General features: G+C 42.4%; 2 long non-coding RNA genes across 2 annotated transcripts in view; both read right to left on the bottom strand.

The window, feature by feature from the left end:
- LOC148150536 (uncharacterized) overlaps positions 1-5,730 on the bottom strand; it is a 49,998-nt gene extending 44,268 nt beyond the window's left edge. Inside the window, exons 1-3 of the long non-coding RNA XR_015751783.1 lie at positions 5,544-5,730; positions 4,588-5,047; positions 2,318-2,386 (exon numbers count right to left, since the gene is read on the bottom strand). This is a non-coding gene — a long non-coding RNA (uncharacterized LOC148150536). The remainder of the gene's footprint in view (positions 1-2,317; positions 2,387-4,587; positions 5,048-5,543) is intronic.
- Positions 5,731-7,340: 1,610 nt separating this feature from the next.
- On the bottom strand, positions 7,341-16,844 carry LOC148150535 (uncharacterized). Its single transcript, XR_015751784.1, has 3 exons — positions 16,595-16,844; positions 10,566-10,660; positions 7,341-7,435 (listed from the first exon to the last, which is right to left on the bottom strand). It is a non-coding gene; the product is annotated as an uncharacterized LOC148150535 (long non-coding RNA).
- Positions 16,845-18,322: the final 1,478 nt, after the last annotated feature.

Raw genomic sequence — 18,322 nt, 5'->3', positions numbered from 1 at the left:
AGGACCTGCATGTTCTTGGCAGAGTGGGAGGGGAAGTTGAAGTGTTCAGCTGTGGGGCAGAGGGGTTGTTTGGTGCGGGTGTCCCAGATATGTTCTCTGAAACAATCCGCAAGAAGGCATCTTGTCTCTCCATTGTAGAGGAGACCACCTCAGGCAAATCGGGTGCAACAGATGACATTGTTGGAGGTACAGGTAAATCTCTGTCGATGTAGAAGGACCCTTTGGATCCTTTGAAGGGCCTTGGATGGAGGTGAGGAGGGAGATGTGGGCACAGGTTTTGCACTTCCTTGGTGGCAGGGAAGGTGCCGGGAGTGGGCTGTGGGCTGGTGGGGGTGGGGGAGGGCATGGAGCTGACAAGGGACTCATGAAGGGAATTGTCTCTCCAGAATGCTAATAGGGATTGGGAGGGAAATTTATCTCTGGTGGTGGGGTCCATTTGTAGGTGGCAGAAGTGGCAGAGATGAGGCGATGTATCTCGAGGCTGGTGGGCTGGAAGGTGAGGACCTGGGGTGTTCTGTTCTTGTTGCGTTGGGAGGGGTGGGATTCAAAGTCAGAGTTGCGGGGAATGGAGGAGATCTGCTGGAGGGCATCGTTGACAACATGGGAAGGGAAATTGCGATTTTGGAAGAAGGAGGCCATCTGGAATTTTCTGAGGTGGAATTAGTCATCCTGGGGACAAATGTGGTGGAGGCGGAGGAATTGGAATAAGGGATAGCATTTTTACAAGAGGAAGAGTGGGAAGAGGTGCAGTCTAGGTAACATGGGAGTCGGTGCATTTGTAGTAGATGTCCGTGGTTAGTCAGTCGGCGGGGATGGAGATGGAGAGGTCCAGGAAGAGGAGGGAGGTGTCCAAGATGGTCCAGGTGAACTTAAGGTTGGAGTGAAAGATGTTAGTGAAGTTGATGAACTGTTCAACCTCCTCAAGGGAGCACTAGGTAGTGCCGATACCATCATCAATGTAGCGGAGGAGATTTTGGGGGATGGTACCGATGTAGCTGTGGAAGATGGACTGTTCCACATACCTGACAAAGAGATAGACATAGCTGAGGCCCATGCGGGTGCCTATGGCCACCGCTTTTGTTTGGAGGAAGTGAGAGGCTGATGAGTGTGTCAGTGGAAGGGTATTGGTTGGGACGGCATGAGAGGAAGAAACAGAGGGCATGGAGGCATTCATCATGGCAGATGGATGAATTTAATGGCAGCAGCAGTGACTCCATCAATTGGCCAGAAAGGATGAGAGTTTCAACAGCAGCTGTGTAGATAGGTAATGTTACAGAAGTGGAAGTAGGTTTTTTTCAGTAATGGAAAGGATTTGGCACCAGATACTCAGTTTTACAACAAGCCAAGAATGTCCCCATGCAGGGCAAAACTGACTACGTTGATACACAGGCAGGTAGGGTAATTATTCCCATGCTGTTAACCTTTTGATGGCTCACCCTAGTTCTCATGTATTCACCTTGACATCCAATGTCACACAGGCTGTGCAGGTGTAGGAATTGCAGGGTGAAAACAAATGTTGTTCTCTCCCAAAACTGCATTTCTGGCACAGGTTACTGCAGTCACCATGAACCTCCCTCTAGGTGAACCCAGGGCTAATCGTGCCCTCTGTGTTGGAAGCAAAATGCAGCAACCATGAACCCTGTCTGACTCAGATCATCTAACTCACCACAAGGACTAAGTCCTGCATTAAATGGCAGTGAACATCCAAACCTGTCACCCCAGTTAGGAATTGCTCCTTCGTCACTTCAAAACAGCATTCCTTAATTTGTGAAGAAAAGCTTCAGAACATACTTATTAATTATATGGTGATGTTGTAACATAGCATTCTAGGAGAAAGTGAGGACTGCAGATGCTGGAGATCAGAGCTTAAAAATGTGTTGCTGGAAAAGCGCAGCAGGTCAGGCAGCATCCAAGGAGAAGGAGAATCAACATTTCGGGCATAAGCCCTTCTTCAGGAAGCATTCTAGCCCTAAATGAGTATGCAATAAACCACCATTTGTTTTTGGGGGTCATCATAACACACTTACTCAGTACCACAAGTACGTTAGACTTTCTTTCAATGTTACAGCAGGAGACTTTAAAGGTTGCAGTGGTGTTGTTTAGGCTTTGGCCACAAGGTGAAGCTAGAAACTCAATGAATTCTTGTGTGCTATGGTACAGTGATCAGTGACTTCCATCAGAAACTTTGTTTCCATCATTGACTTTCAATCAACATTTTCAATGATTTTCAAATAACACCTTCATGCTCCATGTGGTAATTTGCACTAAATACCTTACTTAGCAATTGTAGATAACAATAAACCCCCATTTGCCATACCTTTTCACAGTTACGTTCTCCAAGTAAGGCTTTGAAAAGATCCTTCTGTTGTCATTTGGTTATCTAAAACTGAAAAAGAGAAATATAACGATAAAAACTGGACAAATACTTTTCAATGAGGTAAAAACAATGACTGCAGATGCTGGAAACCAGATTCTGGATCAGTGGTGCTGGAAGAGCACAGCAATTCAGGCAGCATCCGAAGACAGGCAAAATCGACGTTTCGGGCAAAAGCCCTTCATCAGGAATAAAGGCAGAGAGCCTGAAGCGTGGAGAGATAAGCTAGAGGAGGGTGGGGGTGGGGAGAGAGTGGCATAGAGTACAATAGGTCAGTGGGGAAGGAGATGAAGGTGATAGGTCAGGGAGGAGAGGGTGGAGTGGATAGGTGGAAAAGGAGCTGGGCAGGTCGGACAAGTCCGGACAGGTCAGGGGATCGAGTTGCTGGAGGTTAGAAGCTAGGATGAGGTGGGGGAAGGGGAAATGAGGAAACTGTTGAAATCCACATTGATGCCCTGGGGTTGAAGTGTTCCGAGGCGGAAGATGAGGCGTTCTTCCTCCAGGCGTCTGGTGGTGAGGGAGCGGCGGTGGAGGAGGCCCAGCACCTCCATATCCTCGGCAGAGTGGGAGGGGGAGTTGAAATGTTGAGCCACTGGGCGATTTGGTTGATTGGTGCGGGTGTCTCGGAGATGTTCCCTAAAGCGCTCTGCTAGGAGGCGCCCAGTCTCCCCAATGTAGAGGAGACCGCATCGGGAGCAATGGATACAATAGATGATATTAGTGGATGTGCAGGTAAAACTTTGATGAATGTGGAAATTAAAGCCTGTTGTCCTGTAATGATAAATAACTACTTCTTCAATAAAAAACAAATTAGATGCTCATCTGCACACCTCTTTCTCAAACTAGGTTTTTTGCTGTTTAGTAAAGGAACCAAAACAGGGTAAGTATTGATAGTGTCTTGATGGTATTGTGCACAGGACAACAATGTCATACAAGCAACATATTTTCAAAACATGATTGTTTCTGCACAATGTCATTAACATTGTCACGTCATATGTTTAGAGTTAAAAGCTGTCCAAGGAGGCAACTAAAATGTGTGAATGTTGGAGAGATTTCAAAGGAGACCAAGGAAAAATCTCAAAAGGTGGCAATATTGTCATGGTTAAGAGAAGAGAATGCTGTCCGCAAAGATCTAGTGATCTCTTTGCTGTGATCTTCTCCTTTCCTGAACATGATTTAAATCGAGTTTTAGATTTTGGTGTGTGGCACCTGCAGCAATATCAGCAATGAGATAAGCAATCAAGTACAGCCAGCTATGTTTTAACCAGCACCTTATGAACCTGCACTCTCGATAAACTGACAATTATATACCTTAAATATGGCAAAGTTTCTTGTATTATTCTGTCCAATTACTATAGTTTTTAAAATGCATTTACCTCAATGTAAATATCTGTGTTGTTCAACAAAATGGCCACAGGAATTATCAACAGTTGATTCAATTTCAAATCAATTTCTCCTCAAATACTGTGATCTACTACTATGTCTTAGTAGTCAGCTGAGAGTGTGAATGAGAAGGCTCTCTGCTGGTAGGTTTTATTTAGGCAAAGTTGCATTATTATTGAAGTGATTTATGCTGTAAATAAAGTATAACAGTGATGTGTACATATATCCCCTGTATTATATTTCTATTACTTAATGTGTGTTTTTACATTGATTATATGGACGTTTTGATTATCCGGAATATTTGATCAACCGACACACTCCTGAAATTCCTATACACTAAGCTTTTCTGCACCAGTAAAGATGTTTAGCGATAAGTATGAATTTAGAACATGTGCAGATTTCATTTCTCGTTACCAGTGAGGACAATGAATAGTGAAAGATTCACTGTCACTGCAAAATCCAGGTCATTATAGATCTCAAGTGGTTCTATTAAATTACTGACAAATAATGACTAAATAAATAGTTATAGAGTAGGTGTTTCTGCCAAATTGGACTGCTCTTTTTAAAAAAAACCTTGCACTTGTATAAACTTTCAAGACAACAGACATTTTGAAGTGTTTTATAGCCAATTAGCTATTTTGGGAGTATAGTCACTGCTATAGGAAACATAGCAACTGATTTATGTGTGAGAAACTCTTTCAAACAGATATGTGAAACCATATTTTGTTTCTAATGTTGAGATACCAGAGTTTTTTTCATTAATGTGAGTGAAGGTCAAATATTGGACAGGATAACAGAGAGAAGAGTGTCATTGGATCATTTCCATTCACCTGAAAGAACAGATTGGGCCGATGTCCAAACGTTGGCTCCTCTGGAAGTCAGCCCTCTTTTGGAACGATACTGGGAAGTCAGCTTTGAGTTATGTGCTCAAATCCTATGTTCAAGGTCAAGCAGCTTGAATCTATACCCTTCAGATTCAAATGCACCCTTCAGTGGCTCAGTGGTTAGTACTGCTGCCTCACAGCGCTAGCAACCTGGGTTTGATTCTAGCATCAGGTGACTGTCTATGTGGAGTTTGCACATTCTTCCCAGGTCTGTGTGGGCTTCCTCCACAATCCAAAAATGTGCAAATTAGATGACTTGGTCATGCTAAATTGCCCATAGATTTCAGAGATGTGTAGGTTAGGTGCATTAGTCAGGGGTAAATTTTGGGTAGGGGGATGGGTTATTCTTTGGAGGGTCTGTGTGGACTTGTTGGGCTGAAGGGCCTGTTTCCACACTGTAGCGATTCTATTAAAAAAAGCAGAGAACACCATTAAATGAGCCATAGCACAATGACTCAGCTGAAATCAATAAAATCCATGCAAAAGATTAATTAACTGCAAGTGCCATTTACATATGGCTCAAAGCAAGTTTCCACAACTTTTCTGTTATTTTAAAAACCATTGCACCATCTCCAAGACAGGCCACAACCCAAGGCTGCATTCATCATCATTGCAAGTTTATGTTCATTGTGCCCATTTGAGAACTTCAAGATTCTTCTTAAAATTAATTGTTTTAGGTCAAAAAACATTTATGTAACTGTAGTACGATTATAAAGAGGGCAACGTAGCAGTTCAAATTGGGCACAACAAGGTCTCTCAAATAAAAGATGAATTATAAAATAACCTGTTATTGTGATGTTGGTTGAGAGTGACATTAAGGTTGCATTCAATTGAGTGGGTCATCCAGCAAAACTGGAATTAATGAGAATTGGGGGCAAACTCTCCGCTGTTTGGCATCATACCTGGGATATAGGAAGATGGCTGTGGTTGTTAGAGGTCAGTCATCTCAGCTCCAGGACATCTCTGAAGGAGTTCCTCAAGCTAATTTACCAGGCCCAATTATTTTCAGATGCTTCATCAATGACCGTCCTCCATCATAAGGTCAAAAGTGGAGATGTTAGCCAATGATTGTTCAATGTTCAGCGCCATTCATGACTCCTCAGAAACTGAAGCAACTGTTCAAATGCAACAAAATCTGGATAATATCCAGGCTTGGGTTGACAAGTGCAAATAATATTCACGCCACACCAGTTCCAAGCAATTACCATAACAAATAAGAGACAATCTAACCACTGTGTCTTGAGATTCAATGATGTTGCCATCACTGAACCCCCAACTATCAATATCCTGGGGGGGTTATAATTGACCAGAAACTCATCTAGACCCCCCCTCCCCCCCCCCCCAATAAACAGAGTGGCTACAGGAGCAGGTCAGAGGCAAGGAATATTACAATAATAACATAGAACTCCTACTGTGTGGAAACAAGCCATTTGGCCCGGATCCATTCCCCCTACCCTATTCTTCTACATTTTACATGACTCATGTATCTAGCCTACACATCCCTTGACACTATGAGCAATTTAGCAAGGCCAATTGACCTAACCTGCACATCTTTGGACTGGGGGAGGAAACTGAAGCACTCAGAGGAGACTCACGCAGACACGGGGAGAATGTGCAAACAGGACAAAGCAGCCCACTTGATTGGCATTACATCCACAAGTATCAACTCCCTCTACCACTGGCACTGAGTAGTAGTAGTGTGTACTAACTACATGATGCACTACAGAAATTCACCAAAGATACTTAAATAGCATGTTCCAAATCCATGATCATTTCAATCTTGAAGAACAGGGAAACATTTACATAAGAATACTACCATCCCTTTAAAGTTCCCCTCCAAGCCATTCACCATCCTGATTTGGAAATATATCATCATTCTTTCACTGCTATTGGGAAAAATCCTAGAAATACCCCCAACGGGGCATTGTGGCTCAACCTGCAGCATGTAGACTACAGCGATTCAAGAAGGCAGCTCACCATCACCTACTGAAGGGCAATTAGGGATATGCAATAAATGCTGACTGAACCAGTGATGTCCACATCCTTTGAGTAAATAACAAAAAAAAACTGTTGGACTGGAGAACTCTCCTGCTCTTATTTGAATGTCTACAAATGAAGACAGCACACAAATATATAAAAGACATTACATCCATAGCACACATTCAATCATCCATCCAATGTAGATATTACTGGCCTCTGCTGTGTTATTTCTTTTAATACTCTCATACAAATCCTTGGTACCTTCCTGTAGAGGATATTACGTATCCACGTAACCTAGTTAATTTATGAATTTACAGTTTCTATTGGATTGAGACTTGCTGATATTTCACATGGAGAGTTAATCTGGGCAGTATGACATTTTCTGCACAAACTGCAAGTGCTGAAGAAATGTCACTGGACTCAAAATGTTCACTCTGCCTTCTCTCCACCGACGCTACCAGACCTGCTCAGTTTCTCCAGCAATTTCTGTTTCTGTTTCAAATCTTCAGTATCCACAGTTCTTTATTTCATCCCTCACAAGCTCATTGGCTAATAATGATACTGTTTCCAAAGTTTAACACTTTAACAACTGTAGGAGTTGTTGCTACTCCACATGTTTTTTTGACCATTTTGGCTGGCAGCTAATCGAGAAACCAACCTGAGGGACTCAAAATGTTAACTTTGTTTCCCTCGCCATACCTGCTGAGTTTTTCCAGCATCTTCTGTTTGTATTTTGGATTTCCAGCATTTGCAGTGATTTGCTTTTAATGTTTGTCAGATCTGGGTCTACTGGGGGTTTCCATGGCAACAGCATCTATTTGGATATACATGGTGTCAGTAAAATTGTACTCAGCTGAGCAAATTAAAAAGAATATAAGTTCAATAAATATCTCTTTCAAAAACTTGACAGGGTTCAGAAAAGATTTACAAGGATGTTGCTAGGTTGGAAGATTTGAGCTGTAGGGAGAGGCTGAACAGGCTGGGACTATTTTCCCTGGAGCATCAGAGGCTACGGGGTGACCTTATGGAGGTTTATAAAATCATGAGGGGCATGGATAGTGTAAATAGACAAGGTCATTTCCCTGGGTTGTGGGGGGGGGGGGGAGTCCAGAATGAGAGGGCATAGCTTTAATGCAAGAGGGAAAAGACTTAAAAGGGATCTAGGGATGGTGCATGTATGGAATGAGCTGCCAGAGGCTGGTACAATAACAACATTTAAAAGACTTCTGGATGGGTACATGATTAGAAAGGGTTTAGAGGGATATGGCCAAGTGCTGGCACATGGGACTAGATTAATTTAGGATATCTGATCGGCATGAATGAGTTAGACCAAAGGGTCTGTTTCTGTGCCGTACATCTCTATGACTCTGTGACTCTACTCAATTTATTTGAAATAGCAGAAAATAAATATGATCTTATAGTCTGAAATACAGCAAGAAGAACCATTCCAATATTTGATCAAATGATTATCATCGGTGGCACGGTGACTCAGTGTTTAGTACCACCACCTCACAGCACCAGGAACCCAGGTTCGATCCCAGCCTTGGGTAACTGTGTGTGTGGCATTTGCATGTTCTCCCTGTGTCTGTGTGGGTTTCTTCCTACAATCCAAAGATGTGCAGGTTAGGTGAATGGCCATGTGAAATTGCCCATAGTGTTCAGTGATGTGTAGGTTAGGTGCATTAGTTAGGGATAAAAATATAGGGTCTAGTGGTTTACTCCTCGGAGGGTCGATGTGGACTTGTTGGGCTGAAGGGCCTGTTTCCACACTGTATGGATTCTATGATCTGTTATAACACAATTTTATTTTATGTTGGCAAGTCTTACAGAGGATTTTTTGGCATATAGTGCACAGTAGAATATATATTAATCAGAATCATAAAACAGCCTAATTTTATTGTAAAACAAGTTTAGCTTATGCTTCCTAAAAGTTTAATGCAAGAGGGAAAAAACTTAAAAGGGATCTAAGGGGCACCTTTTATCACACAAAGGATGGTGCATGTATGGAATGAGCAATGCAAGAGAAGATTAACTAGAAATAGTTAAGCAATTTTTTTTTGTATCTCTATGTAAAGCATAGATTAAATGTTAACATATATTAATTAAAAAGCAGCAATATATTTGTCATTCTTCTTGCTAGAAAATAATTCAGACGTTTAGAGATTAAGGTGAATTATGTCTCTTAAATGCAAAAGATTAAATGCAGAAATAACAAGTATGCACTGAATTGAAGCAGCCAGTGCATATGGTAATATGATGTTTATGCTGTTGTATTAGTTATTCAGAAGCTGTGATAAAATAATACAGGGAACATGAATTCATGCTAGCAGTTTGAGAACTTGAACTTAATATTTTTAAATCAGGATGTGTTTGACTGTGAAACTGTTGGATTATCATCAAACACAGCTGTAGTAAGGTAAAAAGTTCAGTCAGGTGGATCTCATTGAGTATGAGTTCCCTAAATAGGGCTGTTAATCTGGTCCAAACAGAGAGCCCTGGCTGACAGATATAAACAGGACTGTCGTCACTGGCCGCTTGGGTGTTTCTTTTCTTCCTGGTGGTGGAAACGGAATAAAGATTCGTGCACCTTGTGTCTTTCACTGTGTCTCACACCTGCACACACACAACATGGGTACGGGAGGAAAAATAAGCACTACCGCAGTTAGGCGGTAGTGTGGGGGTAATATATATATAAAAAAAACGGGTGCCAGACATTCTGCTCAATCTGAGAACTGCCTCTGAGGGAGCTCAATCAGTGCCAAGGATTCTCTTGTGTAAATAAAGGGTGACTTGGTGACAGGATACTGGCTTCTGTTAAAAAAAAGAAAAAAATTAAACAGGACTGTTGTCACTGGCCACTTGGGTGTTTCTTTTCTTCCTGGTGTTGGAAACTGAATAAAGATTCATACACCTCATGTTCTTCACTGTGTCTCACACCTGCACACACACAACATGGGTGCGGGTGGGGGGGGGGAATAAACACTACCGCATTTAGGCGGTAGTGTGGGGGAAAGAAAACAGGAATGTCAGAGGTTCTATTAAAAAAAAATTAAAAGAACAGGAGTCTCAGAAATCCTGTTAAAAAAAAATTAAACAGGACTGTTGTCACTGGCCACTCGGGTGTTTCTTTTCTTCCTGGTGGTGGAAACTGAGTAAAGATTCATGCACCTTGTGTCTTCCACTATGTCTCACACCTGCACACACACAAGAAAGAAAAAAAAGAGTAAAAAGAGAAAAAAAAGAAAAAAGATAAACAGGTGTGTCAAACATCCTTACACTCTGAGAGCTGGCTCTGAGGGAGAAAAAAAAATAAACAGGACTGTCGCCACTGGTCACTTGGGCGTTTCTTTTCTTCCTGGTGGTGGAAATTGAATAAAGATTTGTACACCTTGTGTCTTTAACTGTGTCTCACACCTGCACACACGCAACATGGGTGCTGGAAAAAAAGAAAGAAAAAAGAGGAAAAAACATAAAAATGATAAAAAAAAACAGGACTGTGGTCACTGGCCACTTGGGCGTTTCTTTTCTTCCTGGTGGTGAAAACTGAATAAAGATTTGTACACCTTGTGTCTTTCACTGTGTCCCACACCTGCACACGCACAGCATGGGTGCTGGGGAAATAAATAAGCACTACTGCAGTTAGGCGGTAGTGTGGGGAAAACAAAAAAAAAAGAAAAAAGGAAAAAAAGAAAAATAAACATGAGTGCATCAGGGGATCTGTTCATCTGAGAGCTGGCTCTGAGGGAGCTGCATCAGTGAGTGAAGGGAAGGAGAAGAGGTGACTGATTTTTGTTGGTGTCTTTGTAAATAAAAGAGAAAAAAAATTGGTGTGTCAGACATCCTGTCTGAGGAAGGGTGACCGGACATTAACTCTGATTATTTCTTCACTATTTCTGGTTTACAGCATCCACAGCTCTTTCTGTTGTTAAAAAAAATAAACAGACCTGTTGTCACTTGCCACTTGGATATTTCTTTTCTTCCTGGTGATGGAAACTGAATAAAGATTCATGCACCTTGTGTCTTTCACTGTGTCTTACACCTGCACAAAAAAATAAATAGGAAGGTCAGGGGTTCTATTCACTCTGAGAGCTAGCTGTGAAGGAGCTGGGTCAGGGTCAGGGACTCTCCCTATGAAAGTAAAAGGGGACTTGGTGACAGGACACCAGCCTTTGGGGAGTTAATTCTGAGCCTGATTACGTTTCAGGGCGTGGGATAAGCACGGGACTGGGGGCTGTGCCCAGGGGAAGTGGGATAGTGTGAGACTGAGCTGAGGCCAGTTTGGTGTCTCTGGGAGAAAAAAAAGAAAATAAACAGGACTGTGGGGGGCTGTTCATTCTGAGACAGTCAGACTAGTGGCAAGTACTATGCAAGTGTAAATAAAGGGTGATTCTGCGACAGGATACTGGTCTCTGTGGAGTTATTTTAACAACTTGTGCTGACCTGGTTTGGCCTATGTGACTCCAGCCCCATACCAATATATCTGGCACGTAACTGTACCCTGAAGTATCCTTGCAAACCAATGAATTTTATCAAATTGTTATAAATAACATTAAGAGGCATCTCATCACTATTTTCTCAGCGTAATTAAGGATGACTCGTGATGATCATTCAGAAATTGCTGGGGAAACTCAGAAGTTCAGGCAGCATCTGTGAGAATGAAATCAAGTTAGTGTTTTCAATCCAATGACCCTTTTTCAGAACTATTCATGTCTAGGAAAATGTAGAAGACAGGGATGGGAGTGAGTGGGGTGACTGGAGGGGGAGAAGGTATGGAGAATTAAGCAAATAAATGAAGACAATGCCCAGAGAGAGAAAGATGGTTGGGTTATCAAAGGGATGGCTAATGGTAAGTCAGAGTGAAAGACTTTATGGGGACTATAAGTAGGCGAGAATGGGTTAGCTGGTTCAGTCCATGTCATGACAAAGCCAGGGCTATACGAGTGAGGAAAGAACTTCAAGAAAGGAGTTCAGGTTCTAAAATTATTGAAGTCAATATTGAGTCCTAGAAGTGGAAAATGAGGTGCTATTCTTTCAGTTTGTACTGAACCTCACTGCAGCACTGAAGCACACCTGAGATGGAAATGTTGGCTGGGGAGCACAGTGATGTGTTGAAGTGGCAAACTTGGCGTTACTTTGCAGATAGAACATAAGTGTCCTGCAAAACGGTCGCCTAATCTCCATTTCATCTCCCCAGTGTAGAGGACACTACATTGTGATCAGCAAGTACAGTAGATTAGTTTGAGTGAAATGCAGGTAAATTGTTACCTCATCTAGAAGGTGTGTCTGCAGTCTTGGATAGTGAGAAATGTGGAGATAAACATGCAGGTGTTACACCTTCTGCGATTGCATGGGAAGGTGCCATGTGGGTGTTGGGAGGAGAGGAGGAGTGGACCAGGGTTTCCCAATGGGAACAGCCCCTGAAAATGCTGATAAATGAGGGGAGGGGAATATGTGTATGATGCTGGCATCCCACTGAAGGTGGCAGAAATGGTGTCTAATGTTCCTTTGGATGTGGTTGCTGGTGGAATGAGAACACAGTGACCCTATTGGTGTTGGGTAAGGGAAAGAAAGGAGTGAGAGCAGAAGTGCAGGAAATAGGTCAGTCACAGCTAAGGCCCCTGTCAACCATGGTGATGGGGTGTCCTCAGTTGAGGAAAAAGGTGGACATTGCTGAGACATTATTGTGGAATTTGGTATCTTCAGAATAGATGCAATGGAGATGGAGGAAGTGGGAAAATGGGATGGAGTCCCTACAGGAAGTATGGTGTGAGGTTGCATAGCCCCAGGTAAATGTGGGAATCGGTGGGTTTGTATTGTTTTTGATGACCAGACTATCCCCAGTAATGGAAACAGATGTTGAGGAAGGGTTGGGAGGAGTCAGAGATAGACCAAATGAAGGTGAGAGAGGGATGGAAATTGAAGCAAAATTGATCAACATTTCCAGCTCCAGACAAGAGAGGGAAGTAGCACTGATGATGTCATCAATGTGGGGAGGGACTTGAGTAGGATTGGAACAAGTTCTTCCCAGAGACTATCTGATCCATCTCAGTAAGTGATGCTATACAAAGAGTTAACCCTTTAGGGCCAACTGGCTTATACAATAATGTAATTAATTCTGGTTCTCTCCTCGCCATCATGATATCTTTATTCCTTCATTCCTAATGTCAGTCAGAACTCCCAATGACCTACTACCCACACCTGCTCCTTGTCACCCATCAGCACACATGCTCCCCACCCATCCACCCTCCACAATTCACACAAGTTCAATGTCAATGAAACTAAGGAGCCAGGGATTCCAGACAGCAGAAGTGATGGGCAACTGGGAGACAGGTAGTGACCCCTGGAGTCTGGGAGGGATGGGTGAGAGAAACTGGTGGAGGTGATAGGAGGATGGATGACAGAAGGGTTGTGACAAGTGTCCATGTTTGGGAAGGTATGGAATTGATTTTAAGATTGTGGGAACTGGGATGAAGGAGCGGTGGTTGGTATTGTTAGAAATGGGGAAAAGTGTTGTTTTTGCAGATATAGAAAAAGCATACAGAAAAGGGGTACAGCAAGAGAACTATTAACTCTTCAGGTATTTAGGGAAGAGTATCTCTACTTTTCAGTGTATAATTGTGGTTAATTAAATACTAATTTTGGTGTGTAATTATTATAGCACATAAGTTATTTTTAAAAATGATGTTTTCAGCAAAAAGCTGAGATAACCGAAATGCTTGGGCTATACAAAATGATACAAGTTAATGAAATGTCCGAGGATGGAATGTACCAGCAGAATTCATACAAAATGTTAAACCAGATCTTGATGTACTGTCAACAAAATAATGTGTGGAAGGTTGCCAACCTGGGGGGAGGGGGCAATGGGCGTGGAACATAGATGGGCAGAGGCAAAATACTAAGAGAGATTGGGTAATGCAGGAGTTGGGAGAGGTGACCTCACGCAGCTCAAAAGTATAATTGTGTAGTAGTTTGAATAATCATCACTTCAATTGCTTTCTGCAATTGGGGTCCTTTCTTGCAAGATCGTAGAATAAATTGTCTTGTTTCCAGCTTTGGTGGTCGCGTCTAAATTTTATTGAATTTTGTTTCTAACAGATTTGGGGGCTCGTCCGGGATCCCAAGCTCCAGTCTCTTGGCAATTGTTGGGAAAACAGAAAAGGTGCACCTCACTGATTTTGGCGGTCTTTAGTTTCCCTCTTTGCCGCAGCGGCTCGGGCGAGCGAGATCCGGACTGAGAGACCCTGGAAACAAGATGGATTGAGACGCGGCAGGTTCGGTTGGGTAACTCTTGTGCCCAGGACCCGGGTAAGAAAAAGGTCTTGAATAAGTATTATCCGGGTGACCAGGGTAGGCAATGGAATTTGCTGCCATCACCACGGGGCGGAGCGCGCTGACACGCGGCGGGTTTGGTCAGGTAACTCTTTTATACACAAAACCTGGGTAAGATATATATCTCCGGGCAACTGTGGCAAGCAATGGTTGTTCCTGCCATTGCCATGGGCTGGCGTTCGGCGAGTTTGGTCGGGTAACTTTTGTGTACGGAAGACCCGGGTAAGATATATCTGTATATCTCTGGGCGACCGGGGCAAGCAACGGTTGTTGCTGCCACCATTGCCGTGGGACAGGGCACGCTGACACACGGCGGCTTGGTCAGATCAACTCTTGTGTATACAAGACCTGGGTATCCGGGCAGCCGGGATAGGTAGTGATAGTCATCTAGGGCAAGCAACGGGGTGGTTGCTGCCAGGTATTGCCGCGGGACTGGGCGCATTTGACCTGGTAACTCTTGTGCACAGACCAAGGTATGAAAATGGACCTTGAAGTATTGCCTTGGTGGTCGGGCACGTACGAGAAGTATGGGAAATTGGCAACACATAAATTAAGGTATTTAATTGGCTAAATTAATCTGATCAGTGAGGTGTCTACCTGATTCGACCACCCAGCCTTAGACCGGTTGTTAAGAGGGGAAATCCCCCACGTGAAGGTCAGGACCCTGAAGTGGGTGTGGAAGAACGTGACACCAGATCTCAGTAAGGTTAATTAAGTTACATAAAGAAACGGCCGAGTATTAGTTGTATAAGAGTTGAAGGAGACATGAGAGGGACGTCCGAGGACCACATCCCAACGGACAGTCCTTTAGGAAAAATATTAAGAGATTGGAAGTACAATCCTCGGACGCGAGGAAATGATAAAAAAAATGATAAAATGTCAATTGGAAACAGCCTTACAGTCAGGAGGAATCAGATTATGCTTCGTGTCAGAAGGGCTAGTAGCTGAAGGGCTACTGAGGGTACACTTTGTAACTGATTTATAGCCAGAAATCCAGAAAAATATTCAAAACCTAGAGGAGTTGTTGCGGGAAGCTCAAAGTGTCTGCGTGTGTGTGTGTGTGTGTGTGTGTGAGAGAGAGAGAGAGAGAAAAGAGCTGTACAGCTAGTCGAAAGTTTAACCCTTTGTGATTCAGTCTGAATGCATATTTGTTTGTTGGTGATAGAATGTTCCCTGGAACTTGAGATCCGGGACTGTTTTGAATCTGATTTCTATTATGTAAATTTTAACATGATTTCTTTTAAGGTTAAGGATTTTGCAAGATTATGAAATAAATGTTAACTCCTACTCTTTTTACATGTCATGACTACCTTACTATTAGTTTCTAACTAACCTCTTTTATCCTTACATAAAAGCAATTTGTGGAGGACAGTTGAAGTCTCAGTTCAACAGTAGATTGTAATAAATCAAAAAAAAAATCCTATGGTTAAAATCGGTGACCTTGGATTTGGCAATTATTCATGCATTAGAAATTTTTTTAACGACCTATAGCATTGTAATTGAGCAATGACTGGTCAGGACTACTTAAGAAAACTAATTTTGGATCAAGGGACTAAAACCGGGTAATTATAGTGGATTTCAAAGTTGGGAACTGTATGCACATTACATTTTAAATATTAAATACTGAATAAATGAATTTATAATATATATATATATATATATATACAAGTAAGATTCCTAAATGTATATTTAGGAACAGGCTTTAAAGTTAGACAAGCATAAATTGATAAATTATATTTGAGATTACAGGGAGCAAGAAATATTGCAATATTTCTTGAAAAATCAAGGTCTAAACAAAACATTGGGTAATAAAGAAAAGGACAAACTAAAAACAGAAGGAAACCGGAATGGTGGCGGGCAGCATGTTGAAAATAAAGGGAGGAGATGTTAAGGCACCTGGTAGACAGGAACAAGGATCGAAGTGGAAACCCCCACAGGCGGGATGTTATTACTTTAGAAAGACAGGTCACTTTAAGAGAGAGTGTCCTGATCCGAAAAAGGAAGTAAAGGCAGTGCCGTTTATGAACCTTGATGAAAGATAGGGGTGTCAGGAGTTCCTGCCCCCGGGGACCCACCAGGAACCCTTGATAAATTTAAAGGTGGGACCTTACAAAGAGGACGTAGTTTTCCGAGTCGATACGGGGACAGCAAGGTCATCCTTAAAGTTTAAGCCAAAGGGAGTGGGACCGAAAACGTTAATTGGATTATGGCGACAGTTTTGTGATGAGGCATGAAGAGTCAGTTTTGCGTTCATGACGAGATATTGCCACCAAATTGGGGATTGAATTAACTGCAAATGGTGCTATGGAATCTGTTGAGGTTCTTAAAATGAATGTGCTCGAGCAAATACAATTACAGAAACAGAGTGAGAAGTCATAAGTGACTGGTAAACAAACAGAACTGCACGATTACAGTTTTTAAAATGTTTTAGTCACTTGTTGCATTTCCACCCTGAATTATATAATATACATATAATTAATAATTAATATTTATAATGAATCAATTGTGTTAGCCTGAGTCAATATTAATTGGCAGGATTCCGTCACACATTCTCAGTGACCTGTCATATTGATTCATGGTTAATTTAAAACATGAACTGCATTAATTCATTGTTAATTAAAGAATGGAAAGATACATTACTGACCAGAGTGTGTGCAGGCAGTGGCAGCAACAGTCTTATTGGTAGAGGAGAGTCGGAAACTTACTTTTTGGGGAGCCTTAATAGTCAGCACCCCACATCAGGTACGGACCATACTAAATCAGAAAGCAAGACAATGGCTCACAGATTCTCGGATCTTGAAATATGAGACAATCTTAATAGAACAGGATGACCTTGTGTTAGTCACAGACAGTTGCTTGAATCCAGCTGCATTTCTGTGGCGGAGAGAGGGGGGTGGCCCCTGGCAATCCAGAACATGACTGCCTTGATATTACTGAATATCAGACTAAAGTGCGAATGAACTTAAGAGACGTACCGTTGCATGCGGGTGCTCGGTTGTTTATCAACGGGTCCTCCCGGATGATTGAGGGTAAAAGGCATAATGGATATGCTGTAGTAGAGGGAAGCATTATCGAGGCTGAAAGACTGCCGAACGGCTGGTCAGCCCAAACTTGTGAACTCTATGCCCTAGAAAGAGCTCTCAGAACCTTAGAAAACAAAAAAGGAACAATATGTACAGACTTCAAATATGCGTTTGGAGTGCACATACCTTCGAAAAAAAAATTTTGGCAAGAAAGAGGACAGATAAATAGCAGAGGAAAAGAACTAACACATGAGGAATTGATAAAACAAGTGCTGGAATCCCTATTACTCCCCAGAGAAATAGCAATAGTTCATATAAACAGACATCAGAAGGGGAATGAACCGGAAGTAAGAGGAAATAGACTGGTCAATGAGGTAGCTAAAGAAGCCACCCTGAATCCACAAGGAGCAGTGATATATTCCCTAATACCTACAATTTCAGATTTTCAGCGTGCCCGGTTGTTTACTGCAAAGGGGGAAAAGGGACTAAAAGATTTAGGAGCTGCAAAGACAGCGGATGGAGCAGCCTTATAGTAGTTAGTACCCCCCCATCAAGTCAGAACTGTGTTAAACCAACAGGCAGGGAGATGGTTGACGAGGCCATCCTGATGGAAGAAGATGACCTGGTGTTAGCAACAGACACCTGTCTAAACCCAGCTACCTTCTTATGGAAGGGAGAACCTCTAAACAAATAAGAATCCAGAACATGACTGTTTAGATATCATAGAGTATCAAACCAAAATTAGACAGGACCTGAGAGATCTACCTTTACATGACGAGGATAGATTGTTTATAGATGGATCATCGAGTGTAGTGGAAGGAAAAAGACACAATGGATATGCAGTAGTGGACGGTAACAAAAACCAAACAGTGGAGGCAGACCGGCTGCCTAACACATGGTCAGCCCAGACCTATGAATTGTACGCATTAAATCAAGCTTTAAAATACTTAGAGAATCGGGATGGGACAATTTACACTTATTCTAAGTATGTATAAAATAAGAAGGGAAGGGCTCAAAGGAGGAAGGAACCCAGGAGTGAGACCCTTCCAAAGTATACAGGTGGATTACACCGAACTACCCCCAGTGGGAAAACAGAAGTACCTGTTGGTCTTAGTAGACCACTTAACCGGGTGGGTAGAAGCTTTCCCAATGTCATAGCCACCTCAAAAGGAGTGGTGAAAACTCTCCTTGAACATATCATCCCACGATATGGAATAGTGGAAAGTATAGATTCAGACCAAGGTAGCCATTTTAATTCCAAGATTCAACAAGAAGTAATGGCAAGAATTCCACACCCCTTTGGCACCCACTCTCCTCTGGGCGGGTGGAACGAATGAATCAAATCTTAA

Source organism: Chiloscyllium plagiosum, unplaced genomic scaffold (genome assembly GCF_037043375.1).
Source record: "Chiloscyllium plagiosum isolate Xiang-an unplaced genomic scaffold, Cpla_swu_hap1 HiC_scaffold_3, whole genome shotgun sequence".
NCBI lineage: Eukaryota > Metazoa > Chordata > Chondrichthyes > Orectolobiformes > Hemiscylliidae > Chiloscyllium > Chiloscyllium plagiosum.
This window is presented reverse-complemented; position numbering and strand designations above follow the sequence as displayed.